The sequence below is a fragment of the Oryctolagus cuniculus genome, chromosome 1 (assembly GCF_051225735.1).
Source record: "Oryctolagus cuniculus isolate XC-2025 breed Fujian yellow rabbit chromosome 1, ASM5122573v1, whole genome shotgun sequence".
In the NCBI taxonomy this organism is placed as follows: domain Eukaryota; kingdom Metazoa; phylum Chordata; class Mammalia; order Lagomorpha; family Leporidae; genus Oryctolagus; species Oryctolagus cuniculus.
In genome coordinates this window covers 168,018,809-168,034,618 of record NC_142867.1, presented here as the reverse complement: position 1 = coordinate 168,034,618, position 15,810 = coordinate 168,018,809, and the positions used below count along the sequence as shown (strand labels likewise).

The window sequence follows — 15,810 nt, the reverse complement described above, 5'->3', positions numbered from 1 at the left end:
GCAAATATTTTTTCCCATTCTGTCGGTTGTCTCTTCACTCTCCTGACTGTTTCTTTTGCAGTACAGAAACTTCTCAATTTGATGCAATCCCAATAGTTGATTTTGGCTTTGACTGCCTGTGCCTCCCGGGTCTTTTCCAGAAACTCTTTGCCTGTGCCAATATCTTGAAGGGTTTCTCCAATGTTCTCTAATAACTTGATGGTGTCAGGTCGTAGATTTAGGTCTTTAATCCACGTTGAGTGGATTTTTGTGTAAGGTGTAAGGTAGGGGTCTTGCTTCATGCTTCTGCACATGGAAATCCAGTTTTCCCAGCAGCATTTATTGAATAGACTGTCCTTGCTCCAGGAATTAGTTTTAGATCCTTGATCAAATATAAGTTGGCTGTAGATGTTTGGATTGATTTCTGGTGTTTCAATTCTGTTCCATTGGTCTATCCATCTGTTTCTGTACCAGTACCATGCTGTTTTGATTACAACTGCCCTGTAGTATGTCCTGAGGTCTGGTATTGTGATGCCTCCGGCTTTGTTTTTGTTGTACAAGATTGCTTTAGCTATTCGAGGTCTCTTGTGCCTCCATATGAATTTCAGCATCATTTTTTCTAGATCTGCGAAGAATGTCTTTGGTATCTTGATTGGGATTGCATTGAATCTATTAATTGCTTTTGGGAGAATGGACATTTTGATGATGTTGATTCTTCCAATCCATGAGCATGGAAGATTTTTCCATTTTTTGGTATCCTCTTCTATTTCTTTCTTTAAGGTTTTGTAATTCTCATCGTAGAGATCCTTAACGTCCTTGGTTAAGTTTATTCCAAGGTATTTGATTGTTTTTGTAGCTATTGTGAATGGGATTGATCTTAGCAGTTCTTTCTCAGTCATGGCATTGCTTGTGTATACAAAGGCTGTTGATTTTTGTGCATTGATTTTATATCCTGCCACTTTGCCAAACTCCTCTATGAGTTCCAATAGTCTCTTAGTAGAGTTCTTTGGATCCTCTAAGTACAGAATCATATCGTCTGCAAAGAGGGATAGTTTGACTTCTTCCTTCTCGATTTGTATTCCTTTGATTTCTTTTTCTTGTCTGATGGCTCTGGCTAACACTTCCAGAACTATGTTAAATAGCAGTGGTGAGAGTGGGCATCCCTGCCTGGTGCCAGATTTCAGTGCAAATGCTTCCAACTTTTCCCCATTCAATAGGATGCTGGCTGTGGGTTTTTTATAAATTGCTTTGATTATATTGAGGAATGTTCCTTCTATACCCAATTTGCTTAGAGTTTTCATCATGAAAGGGTGTTGAATTTTATCAAATGCTTTCTCTGCATCAATTGAGATAATCATATGGTTTTTCTTCTGCAGTCTGTTAATGTGGTGAATCACATTGATTGATTTGCGAATGTTGAACCATCCCTGCATACCAGGGATGAATCCCACTTGGTCTGCGTGGATGATTTTCCTGATGTGTTGTTGTATTCTATTGGCCAGAATTTTATTGAGGATTTTTGCGTCTATGTTCATCAGGGATATTGGTCTGTAATTTTCTTTCAGTGCTGCATCTTTCTCTGGCTTAGGGATTAAGGTGATGCTGGCTTCATAGAAAGAATTTGGGAGGATTCCCTCTTTTTCGATTGTTCTGAATAGTTTGAGAAGAAATGGGATTAGTTCTTCTTTAAATGTCTGGTAGAATTCAGCAGTGAATCCATCTGGTCCTGGGCTTTTCTTTGTTGGGAGGGCCTTTATTACTGTTTCAATTTCTGTTTCAGTTATGGGTCTATTTAGGTTTTCTATGTCTTCATGGTTCAATTTTGGTAGATTGCATGTATCCAGGAATCTATCCATTTCTGATATGTTTTCCTGTTTGCTGGCATACAGTTCCTTGTAGTAATTTCTGATGATTCTTTTTATTTCTGTGGTGTCTGTTGTTACGTTTCCTTTTTCATCTCTGATTTTATTGATTTGGGTCTTTTCTCTTCTTTTTTTTAGTTAGTTGGGCCAATGGGGTGTCAATTTTGTTTATTTTTTCAAAAAACCAGCTTCTCGCTTGGCTGATTTTTTGTAATGTTTTTTTGGATTCAATCCTGTTGATTTCTTCTCTGGTTTTAATTATTTCTCTTCTCCTACTAGATTTGGGTTTGGTTTGCTGCAGTTTTTCTAGGTCCTTGAGGTGCGCTGAAAGCTCATTTATTTGGTACCTTTCCAATTTCTTGGTATAGGCACCTATTGCTATAAATTTGCCTCTCAATACTGCTTTTGCTGTATCCCATAAGTTTTGATATGTTGTGTTGTTGTCTTCATTTACTTCCAGAAAGTTTTTGATTTCTCTTTTGATTTCTTGAATGACCCAGTGTTCATTCAGGAGCATGTTGTTCAGTCTCCATGTCTTTGCATACTTTCTGGGGTTTCCTGAGTTGCTAATTTCCAGCTTCATCCCGCTGTGGTCTGAGAAGCTGCATGGTATGATTCTAATTCTTTTAAATTTGCTGAGACTTGCTTTATGGCCTAGTATGTGATCAATCCTAGAGAAGGTTCCATGTGCTGCTGAGAAGAATGTGAAGTCTGTAGATGTAGGGTTGAAAGTTCTGTAGATATCTGTTAGATCCATTTGGGCAATAGTGTCAATTAAATCTGCTGTTTCCTTGTTGATCTTCTGTCCGGATGATCTGTCTATTTCTGAGAGTGGAGTATTGAAGTACCCCAGTACTATTGTATTGGAATCTAAATCTCCCTTTAAGTCCCTTAACATATCTTTTAAATAGACCGGTGCCCTGTAATTAGGTGCATATACATTTATAATAGTTACATCTTCCTGTTGAATTGAACCCTTAATCATTATATAGTGTTCCTCTTTGTCTCTCTTAACAGTTTTTGTATTAAAGTTTATTTTGTCTGATATTAATATGGCTACACCTGCTTTTTTTTGGTTTCTGTTGGCATGGAATATCTTTTTCCAACCTTTCACTTTCAGTCTGCATGCCTCTTTGTTAGAGAGATGTGTTTCTTGTAGGCAACAAATAGTTGGGTTGTGTTCTGTGAGCCAGTCAGCCAAACGGTGTCTTTTAACTGAAGAATTCAGACCATTAATGTTCAATGTGACTATTGATACGTAGTGACTTTGCCCTGCCATTTTCCCGGAAATATTTTCTAGTATATGCTTTGAGCTTCCCATGCTCTTTTACTGGTAGGTGTTCTTCCTTTCCCTTCTTTCATATTGATGGCCGTGTTTCTGTGTTTCTGAGTGTAGCACATCTTTAAGTATCTTTTGCAGGGCCGGACGAGTGGCCACAAAGTCTTTCAATTTCTGTTTGCTATGAAAGGTCTTTATTTCACCTTCATTCACAAATGAGAGCTTAGCAGGATATAATATTCTGGGCTGGCAATTTTTCTCTCTTAGCACCTGTGCTATGTCTCGCCATTCCCTCCTAGCTTGTAGGGTTTCTGATGAGAAGTCAGCTGTGAGTCTGATTGGAGATCCTCTGAGAGTAATCTGACGTTTCTCTCTTGCACATTTTAGGATCTTTTCTTTATGTTTCACTGTGGTAAGTTTAATTACCACGTGTCGTGGTGAGGATCTCTTTTGGTCATGTTTATTGGGGGTTCTGTGAGCTTCCTGTACTAGGATATCTCTGTCCTTCTCCAAACCTGGAAAGTTCTCTGCTAGTATCTCACTAAAAAGGCCTTCCAATCCTTTCTCTCTCTCCATGCCTTCAGGAACTCCTAGAACTCGAATGTTGGTTTTTTAAATAGTATCCTGTAGATTCCCAACAATATTTTTTAGGTTTCTAATTTCCTCTTCTTTTCTACGGTTTGACTGTATGTTTTCCTGTGCTCTATCTTCTAAGTCTGATATTCTCTCTTCTGCTTCACCCATTCTGTTTTTAAGGCTTTCTAATGTGTTTGTCATTTGATCTATTGAGCTCTTCATTTCATTTTGATTTCTCTTCACTATAACACTTTCCTGTTCTACTAGTTTCTGAGTTTCATTTTGACTCTTCCTTAAAATTTCGTTTTCATGAGAGAGATTTTCAATCTTGTCCATTAAGGATTTCTGTAGTTCAAGGATTTGCTTTTGAAAACTTCTAAATGTTCTTATCATAAATTTTTTGAAATCCGTATCTTGCATTTCTTCTATCTCCTCATCTTCATACTCTTGGCTTGGGGTGTTTTGCTTATTTGGAGGCATCATAGTGTCATCGTTGATCTTGCTCCCTCTATTTCTGTGTTTGTTACTCGGCATAGTTAATTCTTCTTGCGTCACTGTGCGTTTTTTTTTTTTTTATACTGTGTCCGTGTTAAGTGGACTGCCTGCTGTTGGAGGAGCCTTGGAGGCTTGAGATGGGTGCGGCCTGAGAGCTCTGCCTGGTTCTTCCTGGTTAAGGGTGTGCAAAGGTGACACCCTCAGGTTATGCGTGGTAAATCTCTCTCTTTTTATTTATTTATTTATTTTATTTATTCAGGGGGTAAGTAACACCACAGGGCATGGCTGTGCAGAATTGATGGTATTTAGCTTCCAGTCTTTGGCTCCTCTGGACTCCCACTGGGTTGCCTAGGCTACTGAATTGTAGTGACTCAGTTCCTTAGCTCTCCCCCATTGATATGTAAATCCAGAGAGGAGGCCTGCTCTTTGTCTCTTGGGAATTCTACAAGCCTTGCAGCCTTGTAACCTTTGCAAGGTTAGGGGGAAGAGAAACCCCGAAGCTTTTTTTTTTCCTTCTTTCCGGTAGTGAGTTTGCTGCACTTTCCGGCCCCCCTCTAGATTCTGACCCCCGTTTCCCCACCAATGTCTCGGGTTATTGAGCTCACCTCCCCTTCCAGCGCCGATGTGTGGACTCGGAGCCCTGAGCGTCCCAAGTCTCCCTGCTGTTGTCTGTGTGGCGTGCACTCCCCTTGGAGCACTGGCGTGCAGACCCTGGGGCTTCTGCGGCACGGTCCCGCGACTTGGCTTCTGCGCGGTGGGCGACTTTGTTCTCCCAGTAGGTCCTCCGATTCACGATTCCCGTGCAATTTTTTCCTGGTTCTTTTTTCTGCGGCTACCGTAACTCCCCTTTTATTAAACTAAATTTTCCCGGACTATCGGTGCGCGCCCTCACTATTCCGCCATCTTGGCTCCCTATCCAGTCTACTGTTGATGGGCATTTGGGTTGGTTCCAGGTCTTAGCTATTGTGAATTGAGCTGCAATAAACATTAGGGTACAGACCGCTTTTTTGTTTATCAATTTAAACTCCTTTGGGTAAATTCCAAGGAGTGGGATGGCTGGGTTGAATGGTAGGGTTATCTTCAGGTTTCTGAGGAATCTCCAGACTGACTTCCATAGTGGCTTAACCAGTTTGCATTCCCACCAACAGTGGGTTAGTGTCCCTTTTTCCCCACATCCTCTCCAGCATCTGTTGTTGGTGGATTTCTGAATGTGAGCCATTCTAACTGGGGTGAGGTGGAACCTCATTGTGGTTTTGATTTGCATTTCCCTGAATGCTAGTGATCTTGAACATTTTTTCATGTGCCTGTTGGCCATTTGGATTTCCTCTTTTGAAAAATGTCTATTGAGGTCCTTGGTCCATCACTTAAGTGGGTTGTTTGTTTTGATCTTGTGGAGTTTCTTGATTTCTTTGTAGATTCTGGTTATCAACCCTTTATCAGTTGCATAGTTTGCAAATATATTTTCCCATTCTGTCGGTTGTCTCTTCACTTTCCTGACTGTTTCTTTTGCAGTACAGAAACTTCTCAATTTGATGCAATCCCAAATGTTAATTTTGGCTTTGACTGCCTGTGCTCCTGGGGTGTTTTCCAAGAAGTCTTTGCTGGTACCTGTATCTTGCAGGGTTTTCCAATGCTCTCTAATAATTTGATGGTGTCAGGACGTAGATTTAAGTCTTTAATCCATGTTGAGTGGATTTTTGTGTAAGGTGAAAGGTAGGGGTCTTGCTTCATGATTCTGCATGTGGAAATCCAATTTTCCCAGCACCATTTATTGAATAGACTGTCCTTACTCCGTGATTGGTTTTGGACCCTTGATCAAATATGAATTGGCTGTAGATGTTTGGATTGATTTCTGGTGTTTCAATTCTGTTCCATTGGTCTATCCATCTGTTTCTGTACCAGTACCATGCTGTTTTGATTACAACTGCCCTGTAGTATGTCCTGAAATCTGGTATTGTGATGCCTCCAGCTTCGTTTTTGTTGTACAAGATTGCTTTAGCGATTCGAGGTCTCCTGTGTCTCCAAATAAATTTCAGCATCATTTTTTCTAGATCTGAGAAGAAGGTCTTCGGTATCTTGATTGGTATTGCATTGAATCTATAAATTGCTTTAGGGAGAATGGACATTTTGATGATGTTGATTCTTCCAATCCATGAGCATGGAAGATTTTTCCATTTTTTGGTATCCTCTTCTATTTCTTTCTTTAAGGTTTTGTAATTCTCATCGTAGAGATCCTTAACGTCCTTGGTTAAGTTTATTCCAAGGTATTTGATTGTTTTTGTAGCTATTGTGAATGGGATTGCTCTTAGAAGTTCTTCCTCAGCCATGGCATTGTCTGTGTATACAAAGGCTGTTGATTTTTGTGCATTGATTTTATACCCTGCTACTTTGCCAAACTCTTCTATGAGTTCCAATAGTCTCTTAGTAGAGTTCTTTGGGTCCCCTAAATAAAGAATCATATCATCTGCCAAGAGGGATAGTTTGACTTCTTCCTTCTCGATTTGTATTCCTTTGATTTCTTTTTCTTGCCTAATAGCTCTGGCTAGAACCTCCAGAACTATATTGAATAGCAGTGGTGAGAGTGGGCATCCCTGCCTGGTGCCAGATTTCAGTGCAAATGCTTCCAACTTTTCCCCATTCAATAGGATGTTGGCTGTGGGTTTTTCATAGATTGCTTTGATTGTATTGAGGAATGTTCCTTCCAAACCCAGTTTGCTTAGAGGATTCCCTCTTCTTCGATTGTTCTGAATAGTTTGAGAAGAATTGGAGTTAGTTCTTCTTTAAATGTCTGGTAGAATTCAGCAGTGAATCCATCTGGTCCTGGGCTTTTCTTTGTTGGGAGGGCCTTTATTACTGTTTCAATTTCTGTCTCAGTTATGGGTCTGTTTAGGTTTTTGATGTCTTCCTGGTTCCATTTAGGTAGGTTGCATGTGTCCAGGAATCTGTCCATTTCTGATAGGTTTCCCTGTTTGCTGGCATACAGTTCCTTGTAGTAATTTTTGATGATTCTTTTTATTTCTGTGGTGTCTGTTGTTATGTTTCCTTTTTCATCTCTGATTTTATTGATTTGGGTCTTTTCTCTTCTTTTTTTAGTTAGTTGGGCCAATGGGGTGTCAATTTTGTTTATTTTTTCAAAAAACCAGCTCCTCGTTTGGCTGATTTTTTGTAATGTTTTTTTGGATTCAATCCTGTTGATTTCTTCTCTGATTTTAATTATTTCTCTTCCCCTACTAGATTTGGGTCTGGTTTGCTGCAGATTTTCTATATCCTTGAGATGCGTTGAAAGCTCATCTATTTGGTGCCTTTCCAATTTCTTGATGTAGGCACCTATTGATATAAACTTTCCTCTTAACACTGCTTGTGGGGAGCAACTCGGACTAGACTTACTCAAATTAAGACTTATTCTATGCCTCTGCTCTCCCACAATATGGCGCTGGGAGAGGAGGAAACAGCTTCTACACAGCTGCCTCCAGTTCAACCAATAAACAGCAGGACCTGCTCCTGATTGGAGGAGAGCAGCGTACTCAGCGTGTGGGTAGCAGAGTTGGGATTGGTGGAAGAGGACTATAAAGGAGGAGAGAGACAACATGCACCAGGAACATCTATCTGAAGGAACACCTGAGCAGCCCCCGAGAGAGCCGGCCGGCGGTGTGCCGCTCCCCCGCGGAAGTGGGGAAAGTGGCAGGGGGAACCGCCCTTCCACGGAGGTGGAAGGGACAGCAGCTAACCCGGGAAGAACCAGCAGCAAACCCGGGAAGGGCCGAGCAGACAAAAGAACAGCGCAGGGTCCTGTGTCGTTCCTCCACGAAGAGGGGGAGCGACAACTGCTTTTGTTGCATCCCATAAGTTTTGGTATGTTGTGCTGTTATCCTCATTTACTTCCAGAAAATTTTTGATTTCTCGTTTAATTTCTTCTATGACCCATTGTTCATTCAGGAGCATGTTGTTCAATCTCCATGTGTTTGCGTATGCTCTAGGGATTCCTGAGTTGCTAATTTCCAACTTCATTCCTTTATGGTCTGAGAAGCTGCATGGTATGATTCTAATTCTTTTGAATTTGCTGAGACTTGCTTTATGGCCTAGTATGTGGTCAATCCTAGAGAAGGTTCCATGTACTGCTGAGAAGAATGTAAAATCTTTAGCTGTAGGATTGAAAGTTCTGTATATATCTGTTAGATCCATTTGGGCTATAGTGTCGTTTAAATCTACTGTATCCTTGTTGATCTTCTGTCTATTTCTGAGAGTGGAGTATTGAAGTCCCCCAGTACTATTGTATTGGGGTCTAAGTCTCCCTTTAAGTCCATTAACAAATCTTTTAGATAAACCGGTGCCCTGTAGTTAGGTGCATATACATTGATAATCGTTATATCTTCTTGTTGTATTGATCCCTTAATCATTATATAGTGTCCCTCTTTGTCTCTCTTAACAGTTTTTGTGATAAAGTTTATGTTGTCCGATATTAAGATGGCTACGCCCGCTCTTTTTTCATTTCTGTTGGCATGGTATATCTTTTTCCAGCCTTTCACTTTCAGTCTGTATGGATCTTTGTTGGAAAGATGTGTTTCTTGTAAGCAGCAAATAGATGGGTTTTGTTCCTTAACCCAATCAGCCAATCGGTGTCTTTTAACTGGACAGTTCAGGCCATTCACGTTCAATGTGACTAATGATAAGTAGTAGCTTTGCCCTGCCATTTGCCAAAGATATGTTCTAATATATGCTTTGAATTCCCTGTGATCTTTTGCTGTGAGGTTTCCTTCCTTTACCTTCTTTCATATTGATGACCGTGTTTCTGTGTTTCTGTGTGTAACACATCTTTAAGCATCTTTTGCAGGGCTGGACGAGTGGCAACAAATTCTTTCAATTTCTGTTTGCTATGAAAAGTCTTTATTTCACCTTCATTCACAAATGATAGCTTTGCAGGATATAATATTCTGGGCTGGCAGTTTTTCTCTCTCAGTACCTGGGCTATATCTCGCCACTCCCTCCTAGCTTGTAGGGTTTCTGATGAGAAGTCAGCTGTGAGTCTGATTGGAGATCCTCTGAGAGTAATCTGACGTTTCTCTCTTGCACATTTTAGGATCTTTTCTTTATGTTTCACTGTGGAGAGTTTAATTACCACGTGTCGTGGTGAGGATCTCTTTTGGTCATGTTTATTAGGGGTTCTGTGAGCTTCCTGTACTAGGATTTCTCTGTCCTTCTCCAAACCTGGGAAATTTTCTGCTAATATCTCACTAAAAAGGCCTTCTAATCCTTTCTCCCTCTCCATGCCTTCAGGAACTCCTAGAACCCGGATGTTGGGTTTTTTAATAGTATCCTGCAGATTCCTGACAATATGTTTTAGATTTCTAATTTCCTCTTCTTTTCTTTGGTCTGACTGTATCCTTTCCTGTTCTCTGTCTTCTAAGTCCGATATTCTCTCTTCTGCTTCACCCATTCTGTTTGTAAGGCTCTCTATTGTGTTTTTCATTTGATCTATTGAATTCTTCACTTCAGTCACTATCACAGTTTCCTGTTGTACTAGTTGTTTCGTTTCATTTTGATTCCTCCTTAATATTTCATTTTCACGAGAGAGATTTTCTATCTTGTCCATTAAGGATTTCTGTAGTTCAAGAATTTGTTTTTGAGAACTTCTTAATGTTCTTATCAATTTTTTGAGATCTGCTTCTTGCATTTCTTCTAACTCATCATCTTCATAATCTTGAATTGGGGTGTCTTTTTCATTTGGGGGCGTCATGGTGACTTCCTTGTTTTTATTACCTTGGTTTTTGCGTTTGTTATTCGGCATATTGGAGATATTTGGTTTCTTCACTGTGGTGCTTTTTCTTGTTATACTAAGACTCTATATTAAGTGGACTGTCTGTTTTTGATGGAGCCTTAGGGCTTGAGATGGATGTGGCCTGAGAGTTCTGGTGTGCCAAAGGTGACACTCCCAGGTTAGGCGTGGTAGATCTCTCTCTCTCTCTCTCTCTTTCTTTTTTTGATTCAAAAGGGAAGTAATTCCGCACAGCTGAACGAAGTTGGAGGTAGTTAGCAGGCAAATGATATACCCACAGGAGCCAGAGATCGGAAGCTATTTCCCAAGGACCACACAGGGAATCTGTTCTGCCCTCAGGGTGGGCTCAGATTCTCCTTCAGTCTCCCACTGGGTTGCCAAAGTTACGGAATTGTAGCGTCTCTGGAGAGTACTCACGTGAATTCCGTGAGTTCTCTCCCCCACCGTCTCTTTTTTCACAGTCTCAGTTCAGTAGCACCACAAATTTACTAGGTCCTAATCTCCTGTTAATTCGCCCCGCCCAGAGTCAGGTTTTTCTGCTAGGCTCAGGGCCGGTGCAGACCTGAGGTCGCTCTGCTTATGACGTATGTCCAAGATGGCGCCTGCTCTTTGCCTTGCTCGCCCTTGAGAGGTGAGCGGAGAGAGAGAAACCCGTGTCCATACCAGTCACCTTTTTTTTTTTTTCTCTCTCTCTCTCTTCCAGTTAGCCTGGAGAACCCCCCCCCAGGGGGGTCATTCCTTCTAGTCTCCTCTCTTCGCTTGCCTGCCGGTGTCTCGATTTATTGAGGTTCAGCTCACCTCGCGTTCCAGTGCTGGTGTGTTGAGTCTGCCACTGGTGTCCCGAACTGTGGGCTCCCACGCTTTCCACGCAGGTCCACTGTGAATCACGCGTTCTGGAAGAGTTTCTTCTGCTGTTTCCTCCCCTACTCTTCCTTGCATCTGCAGTATCTCCACTTTTATTAAACTGTCTCTCCCCGGACTATCAGTGTGCTCCCTTCCTATTCCACCATCTTGCCTCAAGCCAGAAAACAGTTTTAGTAAAATGTATTTTATTCATTTATAGTTAAATGACTTCTAATGGGAAAGCCAGAATGACAGATACGAGTCAGTGGGCAAGAAAATCTGAGAGCAGGGAAATAGGGTATTCAGAGAAAATTTTTCCTTTTATGAAAGTATTCTGAGGCATTTGAAACACTATTATTGAGTTTAACAGACTCAGTCTCCGCAAGTGAATGAGAAGGTTTCTTCACTCACTGTGATGAAATGAACAGATATTCTATACCTTCCAAACAGCAGTACAAACATTGCCATAAAAACTAATAAATAATTTCTTAGAAATTGCTGAGACAAAAATAAAGAGGTTTCATATTTATACAGATGCTCACAACTTGCCTTAGATCGGTCATCAGTTTTCTTCTCTATTGATCAATTCATTTCCAAATGATTTTCTCTGTCAAATGCTTTCTGGAATCCTCTTTGCTTTTTGAAAAAGAATAATGCTAATCACATCTATTAGCAGATCTTAAAAAAAAAGTAATTTAAGCAAACTCCATTTTATGAGGGATTACCTCAATTCTATTCAAAGTTGTTGCTATGAAATCAGTCCTTGCCAAATATCACGAGAATTATATATTTAACTAAAGTTGTAGTGCAGCATGTCTGGCTAGCTGGTAAAGTACTTGAGAATTGTTGGAGAACACTTAGAAGGGAGTAATCCAAGATATTTTAAGATTGGTATCTATATTTGTAATGCTTACTTTTACTTATTAGAAAGGGAGGGAGGGAGGGAGGGAGGGAGGGAGGGAGGGAGGGACAGAGAGAGAGACAGAGAGAGAGAAGCCAAGATGTTTTGGCAGGAAGCCAGACTGGAAGTAGAGTTGCTGGGGTATAAAACAGGCACTTTGATATGGGACATGGGCATCCCAAGTGGCAGTTTAACCTGCCTTACCACACGCTTGTCCTGAGATTGTTATATTGAGTCAGCTACAAGTAAATATAAAAAATAATGTGTTAAGCTTTACAAATATCTGCAAATCATAATTGACACCTTTAGGTTCTTACAAAAGAAAAGGTTAATGTTGAAAGTCAAGTAGGGGGGAATAAAACATGATGGCTGAGGTATAATTTTTTTGGGAGGGGATCATTAGAAATTACTTTTTTTGTGACCACGTGGACATCTCATACATACCTTCTTTCCAACAAGCAAACAGTGGTCCTAACTAACAGCAAACTGGGTCTGAGAAATTCTGGAATTTTAGGGAAAGGCTTTTGTGTACTACGGTGAGTTATTTTTACTTTTTGTCCTCTGTTTCTTTCCTCAAATCCTTTCTCCCTTGTGAGAAGTGCTGGTGCCCTGGGGCGACATAAATAGGCCTCAAGAACAAACAAAGTTGGGCCAATTTGCTCCTGCCACCTCCAGGAAGTGATTCAGTGGGCCAAGAGCAACTGCCAGCCACACAAAGGCCAGATTCACCAGCAAATGGTGTGGATGCCAGTTGGGTCATTTCAGACATATGCAGTATTTCTCTAGTTCCTTAAAAGACTATCAAAATTGGACAGAGTGAAAAAAAATTAGACACACTACACAAACTGTTTATTTTTCCTTTAAATTTGTTTGAGTGACTGCAAATACTCTCTCTGATGGAAAAGATACATATGCACATGGGATCAATGTTATTTTTAACTCAGTTTTTTTAGGGAAATTTGCAATGATGATGTGGTAGACTATTCCACGATACATATTTCCCACCAGATACCGAGAACTAGTAAAACAGTCATTAGTGTTTTAAGGGTTATTTCCAAAAATTTATGTATATTTATCCAAGTTAGGACCTTCAAATGCACTTGGAGTACTTAAAACTGTAATGTAACTAAAAAATGCTGAGATGGCATGACTGATCTTCAAAAAATCATCTGCAAAGCTGACTGCTTGCTCCGCACTGGCCTGCCTCCCTGAGCGCTGTGGGCATGTGGCTATCATCCTGCTTTTCATCTGCCAAAAAGGCTGAAGAACAACTGCATTTTATACTTTATTTAAAATCTAAAAAATGGTGAACAGTGACAGGTAAGTGTCAATTCCGTACACATGGTTGCAAACATCAAAGATTTACATAGTCACAAGTTCACAGATCTTCCCCAGCAGCAAAGAGTTCAGTCTATGTTGTTAAAGTCTTCCGGGATTCCCAAATTTTTATCAATTTTATTTTCTTCCAATCAAAATTTTCTTTTGGCCCAAGATTTTATTGCAACTATGTTATCAGTCTATCTGTTACCAGCTTCTTTGGCTATTTTATTTGCTTGACGTATTTCTTCCACAACTTGTGGATCACATTCCTCATAATTTCTCCACTTGTGCTTTTAGCTGCTCCCTTTCTTCTGGCAGTGAAGAAAGCTCTTTTGCTATCATGGCTCGTTCTTCCATCTCGTGTAGGCCAATTTTAGCTTTCTCCATGTTTTCCTGTGGTTTGCATACTTCTGGTTTCCTTCAGACAACTGGGATTCCAGAACCTCCACCTTGCGATTCCTTGCATGAAGAGCTTTCCTAGGAAAAGCCCAGTAGTAACTCGACGTTCCAATCCTCTCACAGTCAACCACACCATCATCAACTAAACTCTGGGGGATGTCTTTTCCTGACGTGGTAGTAACACTGTTTTCTTTGGGAGCAATCTTCTCCATGTCTTTTCGTTGAAACACATCTTTTTTTTTTTCCTTTAACTTAACAGGTAGAGTCAGAGAGAGAGAGAGACAGAGAGAAAGGTCTTCCTTCCGTTGGTTCACGCCACAAATGGCTGCTACGGCTGGTGCTGCGCTGATCTGAAGCCAGGAGCCAGGTGCCCCCTCCTGGTCTCCCATGTGGGTGCAGGGCCCAAGCACTTGGGCCATCCTCCACTTCCCTCCCACGCCACAGCAGAGAGCTGGACTGGAAGAAGAGCAACCGGGAATAGAACCCGGTGCGCATATGGGATGCTGGCGCTACAAGCGGAGGACCAACCAAGTGAGCCACGGCACCGGCCCCTGAAACACGTCTTTTGTCTCGAAAAATATTTCCATCATGTGGGTTTTCTTTTCTTTTGCACTTAATCCTTTCATCTTTGACATGGCGCCAGTGGCTCAGCTTCCTGTGGTGGGGCATGTGCTTTCAGCAGGGGGTGGAGCGGGTTTCTGAGGTATCAATTTTATATACCCTTGCTAATTTTTCATGTGTTCTATTGCAATTCTACAAGACTTACTGAGAACCTTAGACAAATTACAAAATATATTTCCCTACCCATATATACTTGTTTTTCACCATTTTCATTACTATACCTTTATATTACTGACATTCTTTTGTAATTTTATTTTAAACATCACTTACATTTAAACAGAAACACAGATCACTAAAAGTGCATGAACACAGAACACAATATGTAGTTTTCACTTAAGCACTTACATGAATGAGGCTGTTTTTAAGTTTCTTCACTGACAACCCATTTTAGCCATGGAACAAATTAAGAGTAGTAAAGATGTAAACATCCAAATTTAAACATGAAAATCTGACAGACAAAAAAGGAAAAGGAAGTATCTTCACTACCAAACAGATTAATAAATTTGCACTCAAATACTCTGAGGCATATCAAAACACCTACCTCAGAGGTTGCAGTCATTTGAGAGGTGTCAATCCATGTTCAGTGCTGAGACTGTCTGTTGCACTTACAGCATATATAAAGCAGCATTACACTACTAGGGTTCCCATTTGAGAAACAGATTTAAGCTTTATGCTACAACTTGACAATTTAACTAATAGCTAATAACTAATAGCTAATGCAGTGACAATTACTCATTTCATATTTTTTTCTTCTGAAACTCAATAAACAAGTTATTTAAGCACATGGAATAATGCCATGTCTTCTTCCTTATAATAATAAATTTCAAAATTCAAATACTTTGTATCATGGAAACTTTACCTAGCTGTACAGAGGTTCTCAAACACAGTACAGTCATAAAGTTTCTCCTCTGAGATTCCATTAATTTATAGTTTTTACAGATAAATGCAGGACACTACTCCAGATTATTGGGCAACAAAAATGTCAGTGTGCCACTACCTGTGTATGAAATCTAAATACCCTACAGTTTCTATTTTTTTATTTATTTAATGAGCATAAATTTCCAAAGTACAGCTTATGGATTACAATAGCTTCCTCCTCCCCGTAACTTCCCTCCCACCCACAATGCTCCCTCTCCCACTCCCTCTCCCCCCCTCCCTTCACATCAAGATTAATTTTCAATTATCTTTATATACAGAAGATCAATTTAGCGTATATTAAGTAAAGATTTCCACATTTTGCTCCCACACAGAAACACAAAGTGTAAAATACTATATGAGTACTAGTTATAGCATGAATTAATGCTATACAGTTTCAATAAGCAAGTTTTTTTCTTATTCTTCACTAACTAGTTCAAATATAATATGTAATGCTTTAAATTTTTATAGACACCTTATTAAATTGATTAAATGTATCTAAAATACCATTGGTGGGTCAAATATTAACCAAAAAAATGACATTAGGAGTATTTTTATTGGCTGGCACCGTGGCTCACTAGGCTAATCCTCCACCTGAGGCACCGGTACTCTGGGTTCTAGTCCCAGTTGGGACGCCAGTTCTGTCCCGGTTGCTCCTCTTCCAGTCCGGCTCTCTGCTATGGCCCGGGAGGGTAGTGGAGGATGGCCCAAGTGCTTGGGCCCTGCACCCGCATGGGAGACGAGGAGGAAGCACCTGGCTCCTAGCTTCGGATCGGCGCAGTGCGCCAGCCGTAGCGGCCATTTGAGGGGTGAACCTATGAAGGAAGACCTTTCTCTCTGTCTTTGT

The 15,810-nt window shown here is 40.5% G+C and overlaps 1 pseudogene; it reads right to left on the bottom strand.

The window, feature by feature from the left end:
- Positions 1–13,114: 13,114 nt before the first annotated feature.
- Positions 13,115–14,062, bottom strand: LOC100341593 (meiotic nuclear division protein 1 homolog; annotated as a pseudogene).
- Positions 14,063–15,810: the final 1,748 nt, after the last annotated feature.